Below are 8,394 nucleotides of genomic sequence, written 5' to 3' on the forward strand. Positions count from 1 at the left end.
TTTTATTCATTGTATTTATGTATGGAGTTTGCAGAGTGATCTATTGCCAGTGACAAGTGCCGCAATGACAGTCCTGAAGGCCTCTCTCCCCACACACACACCCTCCCACTAAAAAACAGGCACCACCACAAGGGAGGCCCTCTGGACTACCCACCTACCTCTTTGTGCCACTTCCCTGCACCCTAGAACATATCGCCTCTCAGGCTGTGCCCTAGGTCAGCCTTCATGGCCCACCATGGTCTTTCCCACTGTGGGTAGGTCCTGAATTTTACCTCAGCGTCTGGTGCCTGCACTAAGCTCTGTGCTGACAAAACACATAACGAGTGTAAGCGGGGGAATGGTCCCGCTCTTGTGGTGAACTTTCCTGGCTTCTATACACCCCGGTGAAATGAACCAGCGAAAGGATCTGAGTCCCCGCTCCCACTTCCTTTACCCCACGGCTCCCTGATCCTGAGGGCTCCCCCTCCACTCTCCTGAGTAGCAGAGCCCTTGAAACCCCAACAAGGCTGGGCCCAGGTTTCCTGGGGCTTAATCCCTGACCTTGTAGTCACTAGGGGCAGGAGTTAGGGTGTCCCCACTCCGAGGTGCTCTCTTTACACTGCAGGCCTTCTTGGCCCAGTGATCACTTCATAAGGTTCAAAGCAAATACAATTTATTAAACATCAACTGATTAAAGAGAATAGAATAAGAAACAATGAGAATGGTTAAATGAGAACACACAGCCCTGCTCTGTAGCACAGGGACATCAACACAGCAGTCTGCAGAGTGTAAGGACAGTTCACAGTCTCTTCCTTAGAAGCCCTGGATGTGCTGCAAGGGGCTGCAGGCTGGACACGCTTGCACTGGCAGTGACCACACAGCCTCAGTCTCTAAGTGGCCAGACCCCTCTCCCAGTCCAGAGCCTTTCCCCACACTTTGCAGGTCCCAGTAGCTCACCACATCCAGCTGCAGGCTGTGCTGCTTGGCCAGTTCCAGCTCCTTGTGTTGTTTCTCTGTTCCTTTTGGCTTTCTGAGCACTGCCAGTCTGCTGCTCAACACAGGGTCTGCACTGCTTGGCCTGTCTGTGTCTGGTTCTGTCGCTGCAGGACTTCTTCTTGTACTCCTCTTTCAGATCTCTGTCTTTGCAGGACCTCTCCTGCACACAGCTCGCTCTGCTCTTTCAGCTCCCTGTTTGCTCAGAGAGAGAGCCAGAACAATCCCCACTTACAACCTGTCAGTCAGGCTGAGCTGGAGTGTTGACTGCTTTCCATTGTCTCTGGGGTCTGTCAGTCTCATGAACCCTTCCCCTTCTGAAGCTGGTAAACCAAAAAACTCCCACAGAGTTTTAGTAAGGGGTAACAGTCCCCTTACACGAGGAACAAATATTCCTAGTGCAGTGGCCTGCAAACGGAAAGAAATCCACATCCCTACGGCCCCCAGTCATTCAGTCCCTACGGGACGGACCTATGTCACGAGGGCGTCTCAAAATAGACTGAGCGAGGCCTGCGATATGGACCATGCCAAGTACACAGGGAAGCTGGCCAGTCTTCCTCGGAGTACCAAAGGGCGCACGATGCTGGGAGAGGGCCAATGTTTAGGACCAAGTGTCTTTAAAAAATGCTGTGGGTCAAGTATGTGGCTGTTTGGGAGACACTTTTACAGCCGTGCTGCAGGGTGAGACGTCAGACACCACCGCCTCAGTCAAGAGAGCCCGACAGAAAGGCGGCACCATCAGCACGCAGATGGTATTTATAGATGATGAGCGCTGGAATAAACTCCTGGGATGATTTTGCAGCCTCACTGACAGATTACTGGATGAACCGAGACACACACGACAGGCACAAGGCTTCAGAAAACATCTTTTCAGAGTGGGAGAAAGTTCGTTCCCTGCCTCCCGTCCTGCCCCACCAAGGGGGATGGACGCACTGACTGGCATGTGCCACACAAGCAGTGCTCCTGCGGACAGACTGAGCCTTGCTACTTTCTTAGCTCACTATCCAGTAGATGGGCTAGTAAAAGAGGTAACCAAACATGTAGCCCATGGCGTTCTTAAACCCACAGCTGCTGTAATCTTTATGATGAGGCTGGGGCCTGGGGAGACCACAAGTCTCAGCCTTTATTGCTCCAGCTGTAATCTTTGGGCAAGCTGTCGGCTGGGCAAAATACCTCAATATAAGCCCCACTACCACTGACTGCTGCTAAGGATACTCCCAGAGATTTCCTTTCCCAGAGCCCCCTCCTGTGGGTTTTTCCGTGAGAAGGGATGATGTCAGCCTCTCGTGTCCATCTCCTAGAGTGTGTCGATACCACGTGTGAAAGTTGGTGGTAGAATGAAATGATCATTATAATACTGATATGAAAAATGATATAAAAGGTGCTCAGGTACTACATGGAGAGGAATGGCCTTCGTCCTTTTCAGCTCTTTTGCAGGCTGGACAGAAACAGGGCCCCCATCTCAAAGGATTTCATCTCTTGGGCTGAAACACAGTCCTGCTCTATGTGATTTCAGCTCTAATGGAACATTTTAAAAATAACAAAAGAGGCTCCTAATGACGCCCCATTTTGCTCTATTCTTTGAACAGTGGGGAGAAGCAGGCTGAGAGTCCTGTCCCCTTCTCCCCTCTTACTTTCACAGCATAGGTGCTGGAATTATGGGTGCGGGGAAGGAGGGGTGCTGCAGCACCCCTTGACTTGAAGTGGCTTCCATTGTACACAGAGTTTACAATTTGGTTCCAAGGCACTTGGCATCTCCACTATAGAAATGGCTCCAGCACCTTTGTTTTACAGGGCTCTGATATTCGAGCCCTTATTTTACCAAGGTTCTTTAAACTGAAAGAATGGAATGGGTTAAGCACAATCCTGTATTCCCACAATAGTCACAAAAATTGGTAACCATATTTCACTCCCCCTGCATTCAGTGCTAACATAAGTTGCCCAAGCTGATTACAATCAACAAAACACCACTCCATCTGCTGAATATCTAGCACATCTAAGCAAAGCAGGAGCCAACTGTATTTACATAGACACACCCAGCGTCTCTTCCCCCATCCCAGCCAGCTGTCAGGAAAACATTCATTTAGACCCAGCTTACATCCCCATGAGATCAGAGAGCTTCCCTCCAACAAAAATTGTGAACAAACAGGCGATGAGCAGAGGGGCCACCGACCACAGCACATAAAAGTTTTTACTCATTTTTCCAATGTCTTTTGGGTCTAGCTAGTTCTCTTCCTCCTTGGGGAATGCCCTGAAACACATTTAACAACTGAAATATTTTTTTTTGTTCAAAGGCAAAGCAAAAATGTACATTCCCAAAGAGCCAGGTTATACTGCCTTATGTCTTTAATGCTGGAGTAAGGATGTGAAAGAGAACATGGCTCTGTCCAGGAATAGCGATTCCCGTATGAAGGGCAAAGTGGAAGAAAATGCAAGAAAGCTGCAAGAGATATATACTAATGAGCAACCAAAATTAGTCTTCGTGGGCGGCTGGTAGGCATTGCATTCTCAAACCGCCAGCCTGGCCCCACCCACACACTGTCCCCAGAATGCCTACTGTAGGCGTACTGTGGGTGGAGTGTTGCTGGCCCCAGTGCCTGACCTCCCGTGATGCTGTAGGGGAGGTGGCTTGGCTCCCGTGAGGGCGAGGCCTGGGCAGAAGGGGTGGGGGTGAAGCAGGGTTAGGGATTTGCCTCCCTCAGGCCTATCTTCGCCCACCGCCCATGCTAGCCCTCCTGGTCAAGCAGAAGGGACAGAGAGGCAATGTGATAACAGACAAATGAGTGAGATAGGGCGGCTTGCAGAACCAGAGCCTAAGAAGAGATTTGCTTGTGTCCATGAATTGCTTGTCATCATCTGCATTGTGTCTCTTGCTGTGGTATCTAAGAACCTTGGAGAGACAGATTAAAAACCAAGTCAAGTCCTCAAAAGTGGGGCCAGCGTGAACCTTTCTTCATAAACTTCTTTTTTTTTTCATTGAAAAGCCAACACACAATAAATGCTCGACCTGAATTTATTTCCCCTGGTTCTCTTCACTATAAATGCCTTTGGAAATGGCTTTCTATTTTTAAAAGCCCTTTTCCCCAGAAATAGCATAAACTTCCTAGGCCGTTCAACAATAGACTCCTGTTCTGACTGTATTAATCCCTTTGTGAATTCTTCTGTGAAGGGCATACCTGGGTTTATCACTCTGCCTTTGCCTGTCTCATTTCGCAAAGGTATAGAAAGTGCCTCTCTACAACAGCGGTTTTCAAACCGTTTTCCTCAGGACGCAGTTGCAGAAAATCATTGATGCCCGTGACCCAGAGTGTGGGCTCTGGGGTGGGACTGATGATGAGAGCTTTGGGAAGTAGGAGGGGGCTCTGACTTTGGGAGCTGCTGGAGGTAAACCCCTCTTGCCCCAGCCCTGCCCCCCTGTCAGCAGCATAGCGGGGGTGCTCAGGCAGCTTCCTGCCACTCCTGGCACCGCAGACCAGGCTGTGTCCTAGACGCAGCCGGCAGCAGGTTCCCAGCCAATGGGCGTGCGGAGCTAGTGCTCAGGGCAGGGGATGCCCTGTGCACTTTTCCCTCTCCCCCCATCTCCCCAGGAGCTGGGCCTGTTGCTGGCTGCTTTTGGGGTGCAGCACGACAGGCAGGAAGCTGCCTTAGCACCCCCACTGGTCACCAGATCCCCCTGCGGCAATGAGCCCCAGGGCCCGACATTTCTAGTTTGAAAACCACTGCTCTAAGACAAACCCATCTTCCAGCTAGTCCTGTGAGCCATGCAAAATGTTTTAGTGACCCAAAGAAGGGCTAGCAGGATCATACCCATAGTGCTGTGTCAGAGTGAGAGGGGACAAGGTTGCCATATAGGGAAGGCAGGGGGGCTGACCCCTCTCCCCCAAGAGTCTCACCAGAATGCTGCTTGCTCTTCCCTTCCCAACGCTGTCATGCAGCGAGCACCCAGCAGGGGCCAATCCTCTGCCCATCCCCAAACCAGCCAGGAGGGAGAGAGATGTAGAAATGCTTCTTGCTTTTCTTTTGCTCCCTGACTGCGACAGGAAGGGGAACAGCAAGTTACGAGCAGAGTCCTAGTACTAATCTCAGAGAGAAAGGAGGTTCAGCCCCACACTGCCCCATCCAGTGGGTACCAGGAGGAGCCTCAAGGCTGGGGCAGTCCCAGACCAGTGAGGGCGCATGCCCCCAGCCAGCCCCTTTAACCTGCCGGGCAGCCTGTTGCTTGGCTCCCTGTTGCCTCCTGCAGGAGAGCCCATGGGACCCATGCTGGAAACAAGGCTGCCCTCCTCCTGGCTCAAAGTGTCCCCACCAGGACTTACCGGAACTCCTTACATGTGGAACTCCTTGCCAGAGGAGGCTGTGAAGGCTAGGACTATAACAGAGTTTAAAGAGAAGCTAGATAATTTCATGGAGGTTAGGTCCATAAAAGGCTATTACCCAGGGGATAAAATGGTGTCCTTGGCCTCTATTTGTCAGAGGCTGGAGAGGGATGGCAGGAGACAAATCGCTTGATCATTGTCTTTGGTCCACCCTCTCTGGGGCACCTGGTGCTGGCCACTGTCGGCAGACAGGCTACTGGGCTAGATGGACTTTTGGTCTGACCCAGTACGGCCGTTCTTATGTTCATGTACTGACGAGCCTTTTGTTAGCTTCATCACCCTGCCTCTGCTTATAAACAAAGGGGAGGAACAAATGGTCCTTTTTCAGAAACAAGTGGGGGACAACCCCATGATATGGAGGCTTGTGAGACGATCCCCGAAGCATTGCCCCGCACACCAGTTAAAAAGATAGGAAACAAACTCCCTGCCCCAAGGGAGATAGCAGCACAGAACTCATCACATTCCACAGCCAGGCACTCCTGGTTGCTGGGTGACTCCGGCTCCTGTTTTTCTCTGACGGTGTGTGAGCCCCAGAGCAGGCCTGCACTCTGCCTAAGCCAGTGTGGGGTGGTTCCCTGGCTCCATAAAACATCCGAGTGCCATAAGATGACTCAGCACCTTCAGGGCTAGCTCTGCAATTCGGCATAAACCAGCAGAATCCCACTGAGCTCCCGGGTGCTATGTAGGTGATAAGCCAGCTGCACGTCTCCAGAGCACTGTCAAACATTTGATCATCCGTTAAGTACCTTTACTGGTGCGTTAGCCGCCTTGTTTTAAAGCAAATACTCTTCCACCATTTCTCGAATGTCAAGAAGTTGGACTGGATGTGTAAGGTCAGGTCCTCAGCTGGTCTGACTCAATTCCTCTCCTGCCCTGATGTGAGCACCCCTGCAAATACTCAAATGTTGTAAGCCCATTGTCTCACGCCTTAGCTGCTACAACATAGGCACTGACTCTGGGGATGCTTCAGGGCCGGAGCAGCCCCGGGGGGAAAAAAGTGGGTATGGAGCACCCACCAGCAACAAGTTCCTCCCCCCTACCTCCGCTCTCCACTCCTCTTGCATGCCAATGGCTCAGCTATTTTGCAGCACTCCGGAAGTGCTTGTAAGAAGAGAGAGGAGCTAGCAAATGCAAATTCAACGCGTTCAAACTCTGTGAGGTGTGGGGATGGGGTGCTCTCTGGAGAGGAGGCGGGGAAATGGCAGGGCAGGGATAGAGCAGGGGCAGGAAGAGGTGAGGCAGAGGCTTGAAGGACGGGCTGGGGAGAGGGTGTGGCCTGGGGCAAAACCGGGCTCAAGTACCCCCTAGCAAAACGATAAGTCGGTGCCTATGTGCTGCTCAGTCTCACTGTGGATAGTTTGCAAAGACGTGATGAAGGAACGGGAGGGATTGATGTAAGGTAGCAAAATTTTTAAAAATGGAGCAGTTTGTAGTGTTACCTCGTGGATGGGCACTTTGTCAGACACCTGGGCGGGCTCCCATGACACAGGAGAACTTGTTTACAGTTGTTCTGCCTGGGCACACAATAGTTTTCTTGCCATTTTCTCCCCGTTTTCGCTCAGCCATTTCAATTATTTTCCAGCTACCAAAAGCAAACAAGCCGTCACTGAAGTGCCCAGACTGAGCCCAGACAGGAAGCCTCTGTAGAATTATGAGGAACGGTCTGTTGATTTGTGGATTTTGCATGGCTTTGAGTAAATAGGATGCTCGTTAGAGAAAGTCAACGCATTATAGCTCGTGGAGAGGGAAATTCTCCGTTTAGGCACAGTTCAGGCGTAGCATGGGCAGCCGGAGAGCAAGTTTTACCTACTTTGGCCGGCCATGGTTCTCCTGTCTGGCCCTGGAGGCATGGGCGGCCGGCACAGCTGGGGGTGGGGGAGCCGGCCCCGTCCCCATCACAGGGAGGGGAAGAGCACGCCCCAGAATCCCCAGAGAGCAGGGAGGGAGGCAGCCACATGGCCCAAGCCAGCATTAGCTTCCCTGGCCCCAGGACCACCAGGGTGGGAGGCAGTGCTATGGCCCAAACTACCCCGGAGCACCAGGAGGGAGAGCTCTGGGGGCAACAACACTCTGCCCCCAGTGAGCCTACTGTAGACGTGCTGGGGGACAGAGTGTGGGTGGGGCCAGGCTGGTGTTTTGGGAAAGCAGAGCCTTCCCCCCTAAGCCACCGGACGCTCATGCCCAGAGGGAACCGCATCTAGGGAGAAGAGGGAAGGTCGGTCTCCGTGATCCATTGAGACTCTCCCGGCAAGGCCATCTATGATGTGAACGCTTGGCTGCCCGGCACTGTCATAGAATCATAGAACACTAGAACTGGAAGGGATCTCAACAGGTCATCGCGTCCAGTAACGGCAGGACCCATCACCATCTGTCGATTGCCAAGTGCCGACACATCATTGAGAAGCTCATAGAAGGGAGCCACACGGAAAACAGATCCCATGCGGTGCTGGTGTATTAATTTAGATGGAATAAAGGGGTGCAAAGAATCAAAGCTGTTCACACAACCCAGTCCCCATCCAACATGAAACAACAATCAATTAGGTTTTGGCGGGGCTGGTCCACAGAGCCCTGCAGCCTGCCTCATGCCATGGCAAACACACCCTTGAAAATCCTCTTATTAAAGATACCAAAAAAGGGGGAAAGCATTTGAAAGGTAAGGTTTTAAGCAAGACTTTCATCTGAACATCTCTTGTTCCCGTTCCCTTTAGCTGGAGAGAATGCTTATAAGCAAACCTCCTCCCCAATCAACTGACACTCGCCTAGATGGTATTCAAGATAGTAATAACTGACCTTTTGGGGAAAAGCGAAGATGTTAGTAGAAAGCAGCTCGAGTTGCAGTTATTTCTGTTGTTGTTAGAGTCTGATCCCGTTCCTAGGAGACAAAACAAGACAAAAAAAAACACCCAAAAGGAGAGAGATGCTACATTTTCAATCTTTGCTGTTCTTTTCTGTCTCAGGAGTTGACTCTCTTTTCCAGCCTCCTTGCTGGAGAAACACAAGCATAGTGCAGCCATTCTGAGACCTGGCAAATTTACTCCAGCATTGG

The sequence above is a fragment of the Pelodiscus sinensis genome, chromosome 5 (genome assembly GCF_049634645.1).
Source record: "Pelodiscus sinensis isolate JC-2024 chromosome 5, ASM4963464v1, whole genome shotgun sequence".
NCBI lineage: Eukaryota > Metazoa > Chordata > Testudines > Trionychidae > Pelodiscus > Pelodiscus sinensis.